Source organism: Ceratotherium simum, chromosome 23, assembly GCF_057802395.1.
Source record: "Ceratotherium simum simum isolate JZ-2026a chromosome 23, ASM5780239v1, whole genome shotgun sequence".
In the NCBI taxonomy this organism is placed as follows: Eukaryota; Metazoa; Chordata; class Mammalia; order Perissodactyla; family Rhinocerotidae; genus Ceratotherium; species Ceratotherium simum.
The window spans coordinates 12,823,378-12,836,552 of record NC_141922.1 but is presented as its reverse complement, the minus strand read 5'-3'; positions in this window follow the sequence as shown (position 1 = coordinate 12,836,552).

Sequence of the window (13,175 nt, the reverse complement as noted above, 5' to 3'; positions counted from 1 at the left end):
TAGACAATGTTCTTTAAAGTATCTTTCCACTGAGCTCTAGCAGGGCATCCAAAGACTTGCCGCAGAGGCTTTCATTGTCTTTCCACTCTCCACCCCCAGCTCTCCTGGAGGTGTTGCAGTTGAGGGAGGAAGGTGGTTGTGATGTGACCACATAATATTGAGCGTTGATTTACCTGATTATGACCCATTCGTTTCTTTAACAAAGATGTCTGAAGCCTTTTCTCTTGCCCAGGCCCAGGGCTAAGAGCTGGGGGCACCAAGATGGGACGATTCCAACAGGACTTCCACGGGGCTCCTGGTCCTGAGGGGTGCCACGTGACTTTGCATCTGCAGGAAAGCAGCACAGATGACAGCGTGTAGAAGAGACAGAGCAGGGAAGGGTGTGTACTAGACCTGGAAGGGAGGGAACCAAAGAGAGGGCCACAGAAGGAGATCAGAAAACCCTTCCTAGAAGTTTTGAGAGGCATTTAAGCAAAGTGAAAAAAAAAAAGAAAGAAGCACATGGCAGTTTGCCTAACCATCTGAGCTGTCACCCCTAAAAGAGGGGAACTGACGCCTACCTTGCCTGCTGGGGTGAGGAGGTGAGAAACAGGGTCTTGAACTGTGAACACAAGAAGCAGGAAAAGGAATTACACAGGGCTGAGCGGAATTTAGTTACTTGCTTGGCCGCTTACAAAGTGGGCATGAATAATTCCAAACATTTTTGAAGTAGCTACCAGGTGCCAAACGTTGTGCCTCTGTACTTTAATTCTCACAACAGACTCACGAGGCAGATTCATCATCCTCAGTGTTACGCAAGATACTGGAGCTTGGAGAGAGCTAGAATTTGCCCAAGGTCATACTAATTAGATAGTGAGGGAGCTGGGCGTGAACCCAGATGGTCTGGCTCCAAAGCCCAGCACTTAGCCACTCTGAGCCTCACTTTGCTCATCTGTGAAATGGAATTGACGATAACTACTTCATTAGGTTGGGAGGGGCAGTAAATGAAATAGCACATGTGTAGCACCTAGCACATTAGTAGGACCAGGGGAACTTTCTGGCATGCTTGGGAACTGCAAACACTTTGGAGTGAATGTAACAGAGTGCATTGTAGGGGGTGGTGAAGCAGGGAAGAATAGGTGAAGGTGTGGACGGGCTGGATCATGCTTAGCCTGCACTCCACTGAATTTAGAGATGCCTGGAATGAGTCCAACTCATATGTGTGTGTCTCCACTCACCGGTCACAGTGAGGCTGAGAGGATGATTCTGGCCTCTGGTCTTGGCTCATTCAATCAGGCCCTGATAGATTTGACAAATTCAAGTAAATGGAAATCTGGATAATGCCTGGGAACACCTCTGCCAATTCACCCGTGCAGTGACCTGCTCTGTTTCCCTGGAGTAGCACCCTGATGATGGCAGGTAGAAGCCTAGTGTTTCAGGCTGTAGGGCTGCTGTCACAAAATACCATGGACTGAGGGGCTTAAACAACAAATATGTCTTTCTCACAGTTCTGGAGGCTGGAAGTCCAAGATTTGGTGTCTGGTGAGGGCCCGCTTCCTGGTTCCCTGAGGACCTTCTTCTCTGTGTCCTCACGTGACAGAAGAGGGGCGGGAGCTCTCTGGGGTCTCTTTATAAGGGCACTAATTCCATTTATGAAGGCTTTGCCCGCATGACCTGATCACTTCCCAATACTGTCACATCAAGGATTAGGTTTCAACACGTGAATCTTCTGTTGTTAGTGCCCTAGAGTCAATTCCAACTCCTCCCGACTGTGTAGACAGCAGAGCAGAACCCTGCGGGTCTTTCTGCACTGTCCTCTCACCTTCCAGCGCTGTATCAGACATGCTCCGCTGCTGTTCACACGGTTTTCACGGCCAATTTTTTCGGAAGTGGGTGGCCAGCTCCTTCTTCCTAGTCTGTCTTAGTCTGGAAGCTCCGCCGAAACCTGTCCACCATGGGTGACTCTGCTGGTATTTGAAATCCCGATGGCATAGCCTTCAGTGTCACAGCAACACACAGCTGCCACAGTATGACAATGACAGACAGATGGTGTGTTTTCCCCACCGGCACATGAACCCGGGCCACAGCAGTGAGAGCACCAGATCTTAACCACTAGAACACCAGGGCTGGCTTATATGAATTTGGGGGGGACATAAACATTCAGTAACACCTAGCATCCTGTGAAGAGCACTGATTTGGGAGTCAGGAAGGCCTGCCTGCAGTTTCTACCTATCCAACCTTGGGCAAGTCATTCAACTCCTAAGTTCCTCAACTGTAAGGTGGGATAATAACATTATCTTCTGTTGTTGAGATAGTGAATTTTTAATGCTTTATAAGCTGTAAAACAGCATGCACATTTTAGTTTCAATCTTAGAATCCTATTCTCCCATAGCACATGCAGTCCACACATCTTTCCAGCCAAGTGCTGGCTCTTCCCATCACATGTGCAAAAGCCCCTCAAAATATGCATGTCCCTGCTGTGCATTTGCCTTTTACAAGAGTGAATGCTGGTGTGTGCAGAAGGTAACAGAAGGTGCAAGTCAGGAGACACGGGGGTTCTGTTTCTGTCCTGCTGGTTAGTATTTGCAATTAAGCAGACTCCACATCCCATCGGGGTACAAGCAAACTCAGTGACATTCTACTTACCCGGTTGTCAGGGTCCCCACACCTCTAGCCATTCAGAACCAACAGCCTTAAGGGAGGGGGCTCAAAGCCAGAGCAGGTGAGGGGCTGCTGTCCTGGAATGGCAGGAGGACCGTGCGGAAGGGGGCTTGCAGGTGGCTCGGGCACCCCTTCAGGTTGGGGAATCCCACTCAGGCGGCTGGAGAGAGAGCTGGCCCTCGGGCTGGAACAGGGACCCAACCTGGGGACACAGAACCTGGGGCTTCAAAAGCTAGCAAGTGATGGTTTCCAGGGGCTAGGAGAAGGGGAGAATGGGGGGTAACTGCTTAATGGATACGGGGTTAGCTTTTGGGGTGATGAAAATATTCTGGAACTAGATCGAGGTGGTGGTTGCACAGCATAGTCAATGTACTAAATACCGAGTTGTTCACTTTTAAATGGTTAACTATTGGTTGTGAGAATTCCACCTGAATAAAAAAAGGGAGGAAGGAAGAAAAATTTGGTGTGGGGAGAGGAGGAGCTGGTGAGCAGGACCTTTAGCATATTTTCAGTATTTCAACATATCCACACTAGGGCTGCACAAATGAGCCAAAAATGTCAGAATCACAGCAATTAGGTGCTATAACTCCACGTGAGCAGGCAGTGTATATAAGTGATCCTTTAACAACTGAAAGTAAAAGGAATTAGTATGGAATAATGCAATTTTGTTATTATGATTTTTATTATTATTATAACAATTTGTGTTTGTGCAGAAAGAGCCTGGTGGCACAGTGGAAATGCTCAGGGTTGAGTTAGAGAGACCTGAATTTGACTCTCGCCTTTAGTTCCTATCAGCTGCAGGACCTTAGGAAAAGCAGCTAGCCTCTCTGTGCCTCGCGTTTCCCTGTTACGTAAAATGGGGGGATGATGACATTTACGCCACAGGATTGCTGTGGGGAGTGAGAGGAAGAGCAAAGGTAGAATTTTACCTGGAAGGTGCTTAATGCATGGCAGTTGTTATTGTTGTTACTATACAGTATACAAAATCTTTCAGAACATGAGTCCATGGGGAAAATGAACCAAAGTTGTTCTTGGGGGAACTGTAGAAACTTCTGCCCGGACTCTTCTGACTTGGAACTGCACAGACTAAGGAGCGTCTCCGTGCAGATTCCCATGTGCCGGCACGCAGTGCGTGGTGGGCAGCAGTGACGGATTGAACAGGCGTAGCCAGCTCCGCGCTGCTCACGGGCCTCCGAGGACATGAGGTGAGAGGAGAGGATGCACGGCGTGTCACTGGGACATTAGAAAGTGACAGTTACCACTGAGAGCATGGGAGCAAGTGAAAATACTGCAAATTCCCTGGGATCCTTTAGAGGAGGAGCAACTAGCCCTTTACACTCCATTAAGAGCCTAAATCCTCAAGAAAAGCCGGGAAATGTAATTTGTTTTAGAGACATTGCTGTGAAAGGGTTACTGAAGGAGGAATTGCCTTGTAAGTGGGTCAACTTCGTTGTCCAGGAAAACTCAATTACGTGGAGGTGGGATCTTGTATCAGCGACATGTTCAGCGAGAAATCAAATGGCCCTTTGTGTAAGGGACAGAAATTCCCCCCACTGATCACGCCGAAATAAAACCACTCTCTAAGTTTACTGAGTCATTTCTCTAAGCATAAACTGTCTCTCTACCCTGGCCCACAAGCAAAGGTGTGTGCATTCACACACACACACACACACACACACACGCCTACATGCATACATGCACAGGGAGGGGAGGGTGTTTATATGAGTTATTTTTTCTAATTATGAAAGTAGCACATGTTCATTATAGGAAAAAATCAAGAGAGAAAAGTATAAGAAAGAAAGCAAAACTCGTCCATAATGCTCTTTCCAGGGTCAACCATTCTTTCTTAACATTTTGATGTGTTATCATCTCTCAATCATTTATTAAATGCATTTTAATATGGTTGCAATCACACTATATGCACAGTGTTGAATGCTGCTGTTTTATTCACTTATACGTGAGGATGTTGATCCCACATAGATTTAAACAATGGACTGGGAGGCCACTGACAGCCTGAAACCCACCCAAGAGAGAAAGGGAGGAGCATGTGAGACAGAAACGACTGTTTCCCCTTCAGTGTCATTTCCTCCAAGGCAGACACTGTGTCTTATTCAGCATTGTGGTCCCAGCCCTTAGTACAGTACCCGAAACACCACAGGTGCTAAATAAAGGTGTGTTGAATGATGAATGGATGGACGAATGGGGAAGAGATACTGATGTCAATGAAGAAAGGGCCACTGACCCTGCCTGACAGGTCCAGCCAGTGAGCAGAGCTTCTCTGCAGACTCTCACCCTTCATGCAGAGAAATCTGCCCAACTGAGCAATAGGGAGCTGTGGAGACTGTGGTGAAGGGGAGAGCGTGTGCCCCATCCTTAGGCACTCACGTGCCAATCTTTACAAAACCCTGTGCTCATCAAACAACAGGTGTCTGTCTGCAGGTTGCAAGTGTGCAGACTCGCAGAGCAGGGCTCTGGACCAGCAGCACTGGGAACTCTTCAGAAAAGCCAAGTCTCAGCCCCACCCCACACCTGCTGACTCAGAAACTCAGAGGTGGGAACCATCCCGACTTCAGAATGTTCTCAAAGTTCTTCTGGTGTTTCTACCTGTGCAGCCGGGGCTGAGAAGCCTGATCCAAATTGCAGAGCGGCTGCACGTGGCCACTATATTCCTCCTCGATTCTTGTGCCTTCTCACCCAGCATTGCTTCATCATGCTGTGAGCCCAGCATTGTGATCAATCGCAGTGACTTTTTTATTGTGAAATGTTTCATGCACACAAAGCAGTGTTGAGATTAGTATAACACACACCCGTGGACCCACCACCAGCTCCGTCATATCTGACTATTTGGCCATTGCTATCGGCTGAACTGCATCCCCCCCAAATTCACATGGTGAAGCCCTAACCCCCCAGTATCTGAGAATGTGACTGTGTTTGGAGAAGGGCCTTTAAAGAGGTTATTAAGTTGAAATGAGGTCATTCGGGTGGGCCCCAGTCCACTATGACTGGCGTCCTTACAATAAGAGGGAATGGAGACACAGATGCACAGAGGGAAGACCACGCGCAGATACAGGGAGAAGATGGCCACCTACAAGCCAAGGAGAGGGGCCGCAGAAGACACAAACCCTGCCGACACCTTGATCTTGGACTTCCAGCCTCTAGAATTGTGAGAAAATAAGTTTCTGTTTTTGTTATGGACTTTGTTATGGCCGCCTTAGGAAACTAATACAGTCATATTTGTTCAGATTCTTCAAAAAAAAAAAGCCCAAAACATAACAAAATTGGCGCTCCCTCTATACCCTCCCCTGTTCCTCTCCCTCCTCCTCCAGGGGTGACCACTGACCTAACGTCTGTCTTTCCCTTTGTCACCGAGAGCCAGCACGGTAGTTAGGAACATGGATTCTGGAGCCAGAGTAACTGGGTGGAAATATTGATTCTGCTACCAACTTACTAGCTGTGTGACTTTGACCATTAATTACTCTCTCTGGGGGGAAGGTCCTCATGTGCAAACTGGGAACAGGAATAGTATCAACTCAGCCTGTTGTTTCGAGGGTTAAATAAACTACTGTTTATAAAACACCTAGGATAGTGTCTGGCACATTAAAAGTGGCATACAAGTGTTTGTTAAATATATCTATACTTTTACTACATATATATATATGCACCTTTGAAATACATGTGAAATAGTGTTTTACATGTTTTTCAACTTTACATAGATGGTATCCTTGTACATATCTTTCTATAATGTGGGTTTGAGTTCCAGTGACATTTTTGGAGACGCCTCCATGTGGTTGGTCTGACTCTCATTTGCCCCATCTAACTGCTGTAGTCGCAGAGCGTCTTGACTGCTCTGGTCTCTCCATCCTCACTGCGGTGACGATGTCGCCTGCCTCACCTGAAGCTGCCTCCTCCTCCTGGCCTCCTGTCACCCGTGCATAGAGGAACATGCCCTGCCTCCCCAAGGATGCCCCCCGGCCTGCGCCAAGTCAAGACCTCCTCACCTCCAGCTCATCCCTCTGGGATGGCTTTCATGGCTTCCTGCCCTCTTGCCTGCTCTGTTTTCATTTTCCATGGGGCTGTATTTCAGAAGCTCAGCACTTCCTACATTTCGGAGGATTTCCATAGCCACGGGCTCCTGTGATTCCGGTTAACGACCCTGTGATGGAGACAAGGCAGTGCTAGTCCCTTCCCCTCGCACACGAGGAAACTGAACCACAGAAAGGTTGAGTGACTTGTAGAAGGTCCCAGAGCAAGTTAGAGACACAGGACAGAAGCCCAGCTCTCCAGACTCCCAATCCTTGTTCTTTTTAAATTTTTTATTATGAAATTAATTGCATTTAATGCTTAAAACAACACTTTGGAGTTTTATTATTATTCCCACTTTACAGATGAGAAAACCAAGTTGTCTTAAAGTGGGGTCCCAGAGCCACTTGTGTCAGCATCTCCTGGAGGACCTGTTGAAAGTACAGATTCCCAGGTTTCACTCCCCAGATTCTTGTTCAATAGGTTGGGGTGGGCCTAAGAGTCTGCATTTTAACGGCCATTGCTGAGTAGTTCTAATGCACACCCAAGTTTGAGGAACCTTGGGCTCTGGAATAAGCCTTGACCGTCCTCTCACCCAACAGTCACCATGGGGGGCAGCTCCCTAGCAGGGCAAGGTCACCCACAGCTGCCAACTCTGAAGGGGACACATTAACTGTGAAGGCCAGGGTGGAGGTCAGAGGCCGGCAGAGCTGAGCAAGGAGCCCAAAGCTGGTGCATGAGAAGAGAGAGCAGCTGTGACATGCCCACAGACATGGGCACACCTCGGAGCAGGCGGGGACGGGAGGAGGAGAGGCTGGGCCCCAGAGTTGATCCAGAGAGTCCCAGGATCACGTTCTTTAGGGGTGCGGCTCCTGTTGTGTGTGCCTTGGCCAGGTGTCAACAGGTAGAATTTATGGAGCATTGGCTACATGCCAAGCCCCTGGCTAAGTGCAGTACGTACATTATCTCAATTTCTCAAATGAAGACTCTGAGGCCCAGGAGTCTAAATGAGTGGCCCGAGGCCACACAGTAAGCAAACGGATGCCTCCATCCGTTCTGTTAACCACAATTTAATGCCACCTCCTTCTAAAAGTCATTATTTTTCATGTTATTTTTGTGTGTCTGGCATAGTGCCTGGAACTCAGTCAGTGCTAAATAAATGAGCCGAACGAAGGCATAAACATGAATGAATGAACTGAAACGAATGCAACAGGACCACTGACGTAAACCGACCAGAGCACAATCCCCCAAGCTACACTAAAAAAAAAGGAAGGAATTCTCAAAATAAACTTGTATGGCCATTTGCGTCTCTTTTCTTGAAGTGGATTGGGCCTGAACAAACACACACACACACACACACACACACACACACACACACACACACGAGTCAATTGAGGGTCTTAGTTGGAAGCATTCTGGCTATTTCGAATCCCTGATCGCTTTCATAGTGGAAGGTTTTGGAGACAGGCTCTGGCACTCACTCTGCAGCTTCTCAAAGCCTCACCTTGCTCATCAATAAAATGCAGGCGGAGGCAGCCCCGCTCCTGGGGCAAGGGCAGGGACTCGACGAGACACCACGGCTCCAGCCCTCAGGGCAGCGCGGGGCACATGAAGCACTGACCGGCGAGGTCAGTGGTCTTCACTCTTCCTTCATGATCAGTTTGGCAGGAAAAGTGCACATGTAAGAATGATTCTTCTGTCACACTCATGCAAAAGGAAAATCCCCCTGAGGGTTCTGAGAAAAATGATCTGTAGCGATAGTTTTGGTTATACATGCAAATGAAGACTGAGACGTGGCAAACGGTACAGATAATCCTCGAAAGATGAATGCCACATGTGTTTGTACAATTGACATTTGTCTTTGACATGGATGATTTTTTTTTCAATATATTGGCATTGCCCTTCATTCCCATTTATAATTATAGGTTGCTTGACCCGCTATCAAGCTATTCTTTGAGCACCAGGTTGGTTTGGATGATAGAAGTGAGCGCCTGTAAAAATGGCTATAAAAAGACCTCACAGGGGCCGGCCCGGTGGCCTAGTGGTTAAGTTCTCACGCTCCGTTTTGGCGGCCCGGGGTTCGCGGGTTTGGATCCTGGGTTTGGACCTACACGCTCCTCATCAAGTCATGCTGTGGCGGCATCCCACAATCAAAATGGAAGAAGATTGGCACAGATGTTAGCTCAGGGCCAATCTTCCTCACCAAAAAAAAAAAAAAAACCTTACAATTCCATAGGGCTTCAGAGATTACAGAGGGCTTTTACACACATTCTCTTTAACCTTCGAACCTCCATCCCCGGAGGTGAGGCATGTAGTATTACTGCCATCTGACAGAAAAGGAAATGGCGGCTGGAGAGTCGAGGTGAGGTGCCCAAAGTCATCCATTTAGCAGCAGAAGCTGGACTTGACCCTGGTCTCCGGACCCTAAGCCTGTGGTTGGCCCCATTACAAGAACTGACTCTAGAATTCAAATTCACCCATGGATACCCAGTAAGCAAGTCACTGGGTAACCACATTAACATGAGAGTAGGGATCACCAACTGGAAGAGGTGTTATCAATAAAAACAGATTTGGGGGGACTTCTGCCAAGATGGGGCTCACAAGGACTGGATTTATCCTCCAGCCTTAAACAACTGAAAAAAACAGAAAATATACTGTTTTGAGACATTGGGCAATGGGCAGCCAGGACAGTGACTCCTGAGACAGGATGAAGAGGGCCGCGCCCCCAGCCTCTGTGCCTCATTTGGATCCTTTGTACCCTTCAAAGCTCAGCCCGGCTGCCACCAGCCCCGCAGAGTGCGCTTTGACTGTCCCTGCTAGAAGCATCTCTGTTCTGTCCTGAAGTCCTATAGCCATGCATCTCTGTGGCCTTTATCATTGTCCATCACATGGTGTGGCTGTCTGGGGACCCCATCATCTCATCTCCCAGCACCAAACACCATGGTCGTTACAGAACGGTGTTCACGAGACATTTCTGGAAAGAAGAATGAATGATTCTTTCTGTGCCTTTTATCCTTAAAAGGAAGAAAAAAATTGCTTTTTAAAAAGAATGAGATCAAGTCCTGTAATTATCATAGTCCCCCTTGATATTTTTGTTTTACAGTTTAAAAGAGTGACTCTTTGGAGACGCTGCCTGATTGGTAAAAGAACTGGCTTCTTAGTCTATACAGAAACTGATAGAGAATAATGTACACCTGAAATTACACAGTGTTATAAACCATTACGACCTCAATAAAATAATTGGGGGAAAAAACTGGCTTCTTCCTGCAATGGTTGTTGCTAACTAACCAGGGTGAGAACAGGGAAAGAACAGACATTATCGTCAAAGACATACAGCTCGTAAAAGTCACATTCTCGGCACACCAAAGGTACTTCGGAGAGACAGAAAGAGTAAAGCTATTCTTCCAACAAACAGTTGGGAAAATGACACTGTTTTAACCTGAATTCCCTCTTCTTTCGGTGAAAGAGAATTATTAGCCTAAAACAATTTTTTTTTTTGGATAGACAAAGTTCATTTTAAACTTTGTTGAGGAAAAAAGAGAAGCCTGTAAATTACCCTGGGATTACCAAGCGACACTGGTCACTATCAGGTTATCTTGTTTCATCTTCTCCATGACACTTACCATCAGATTTCATTTACTTGCCGTTTCCTCCCACTGATGTCAGCTTCAGGAAAATGGGAATCTTGTCGACCCCGTTCCCTGTGGAATCCCGAGCACCCGGACGGGGCCTGGCAGCCAGCAGGTGCTCTGTGAATACTTCTTGGAAGAACTCATCACACAGAAGACCTTCCTGAGCCCAGGGCTGGTGGGGTTTGCAGGCAGAGACTGAGCAGCTGTGGTACAGGAGAACCCTGTACGCTTTCTCACAACCTCTGGCTGAAATTGCACAAGAACCAGGGGATGCAAGAGGTGAGATGAACAAGTTGACCGAGATGAGGCTGGGTGCCGTGTGGAGGAGGGCAGAGGGGAGGCCATCCTGACTCCAGCTTATGTCCAGGAAGGAAAAACAGCTTGGGTTCTCATTTCTTTAAGGTTATGAAAGAGTTTCGGCATGATAGGAAGGACGCCTGTCTGTTCTCGCAGCTCTTCCCTCCTAAAATGCCCTTTCCTCTGCCTGTCGCCAAATTCGGGCACATCACATCCTTCCTTCTGGGGCCAACTCCAGAACCACCTTCTCCACATACTCTGCCCTATCTGGACATTGTCATATTTGCATCAGATCTCTCCCTCCCTTTCTTCCTTCCTTCCCTCCTTCCCTCTTTCCCTCCTTCCTTCCTCCCTCCCTGCCTCCCTCCCTTCCTCCCTTCCGGGAGACAGAGACCGGAGAGGGAAAGCCTTATGTCGCCTCCCGTGCCCATGGCTCCCCCTCCTTCCTCTGAGATAACCACTACCCTGAGTTAGGGGTTAATCACCCGGCGTATCCATCAACAATATGTACAATTTTGTAGATTATTAAAACTTCATATAAATGGTTTCATTCTGTGTGAATCCTTCTGCAGCTTTCTTTTTTGCTCAACACTGTTTGTTCATGTTGCTACATGTAGCCCGAGTCTGCTCATCTAGTGATTCACAGCGCCCATAACCACCCCGTGAACAACTGCAAGTCCTTCCCTCTCTCCAGCTCTCATTCCCCACCTTGCTCCAGCAGAGCGCACCCTCCACAGGAGTGGGGGACATTTTTCAGGTGTTAGAACAGTGCCTAGTACACAGCACACCTGAAAAATAGCTTAATTCGTTCCAAGAATTAATCAACAATGTATCATATTCCACTCCATACACTTAACACAATTGTTTTGCTCATTTTTCCGTGGATGACATCTGCATTATTCCAATATTTTGCTCTTTTATTTATTTACTTTTTTGGTGAGGAAGATTGGCCCAGAGCTAACATCCGTTCCCAATCTTCCTCTATTTTGTACGTGGGACGTGGCCACAGCATGGCTTGATGAGCGGTAGATAGGTCTGCACCCGGGATCCGAACCTGCGAACCCCAGGCCGCTGAAGCAGAGCCTCCGAACTCAACCACTACACCACCCAGCTGGCCCCACATATTTTGCTCTTTTAAACAGTGCCTTTGCAGGGTTGTTCTTTTGCATGTCTCCTTGTGCACATGTAGGAAAGAAACTTGCGGTACCTGGTGGGGAAGTGGCTGGGTGACAGGTAGATATGTGTAGCTTCAAATTGATTAAATATTACTACCCGCTTCCCAAAGTGGTTATGCCAAGACTTGTCACCACCAGTTTATTATATATATTTTATGTATAATATAAATATGTATTACATATATAAAAAAGCGAAGACGTATAATTCTGACCTCAGAACTATGCACTCAAATCGTTCCAGAATTTCCCATGTATAAACCACGTAATGGAGATCTTTCTCTTTGGACACGTGGAGAATTTCCAATCTCCTCTTTCTGACAGCTGTTAGCATTCCCTTGTCATGATGCAACTTAACTCTGTAAGTTAGGCCCCTGCTGGTGGTTGTCAGGTTTTGCCTCGAAACATCATATATTAAGCACATTTGTATGTTCTGTAGTTCTGTTTTCGTGGCTATATTATTTTATTGGGTGGATGTTCCATAATTAACTAGTCACATGTATTTTAAAAATGACGGCATAGTATGAATCTTTCCTTTTTCTTAGGAAAAATTCCCAAGAGTCGGAATTTTTCTCAGTGTATTAATATTTTTGGAGCCTCTTATGTGTTGCCAAAAGGATTATTATAATTTAGACGGGCCCCCACCTGGGAACTGCTTTATTTAAGTATCATGGGCCTTCATTTGCTGACTGGACCCTGAGCGTCCACACAGGCACGGTCAGTTTGATACCCTCTGTGTCCTGGGCTCAGGCACACAGTAGGTGCACAGTGAATGCTTGGTCAAAGACAGGATGGCTTTCAGAGGGGGATGGGTGTGAGTCTAGGAAGATGGGCCCTGCCCACCAGCGGCTGTTCTGAAAAAGCTTCCAGTTGAGAACAGGGTGGAGCTCACGGATCACAAGCCTGCAGTCACAAGCAGTTTGAGCAAGCAAGCCACCTGGGCGTCACCTGATCCAGACTGTCTGCTCTCTAGCTGTGTGACTTCAGGAGAGTTGATTCAGCTCTCTGTGATAGACAGAATAAAGGCCCCCCGCAAAGAGGTCCAGGTCCTCATCCCTGGGACCTGTGGATATGTTAACACACATGGCAAAAGGGACTTCGCAGATGTGATGAAGTTAAGGATTTCGAGATGGGAGATTATCCTGGTGGGCCCAATGGAATCACAATTAATTATAAAGGGTGGTGAGAGGGTCAAAGTCAGAAAAAGGAGATGTGACGACATAACCAGAGGTTGGGCTGATACACTTAGATGCAGGAGGGGCCACAAGCCAAGGAAGGTAGGCAGCTTCTAGAAGCTGGAAAAGCCAAGGAAATGGGTTCTCCCCTGAATCCTCCAGAAGGAACGTAGCCCTGCCAACGCCTTGATTTTAGACTTCTGACCTCAAGAACAGTGAGAGAATAAACGTGTTGTCAT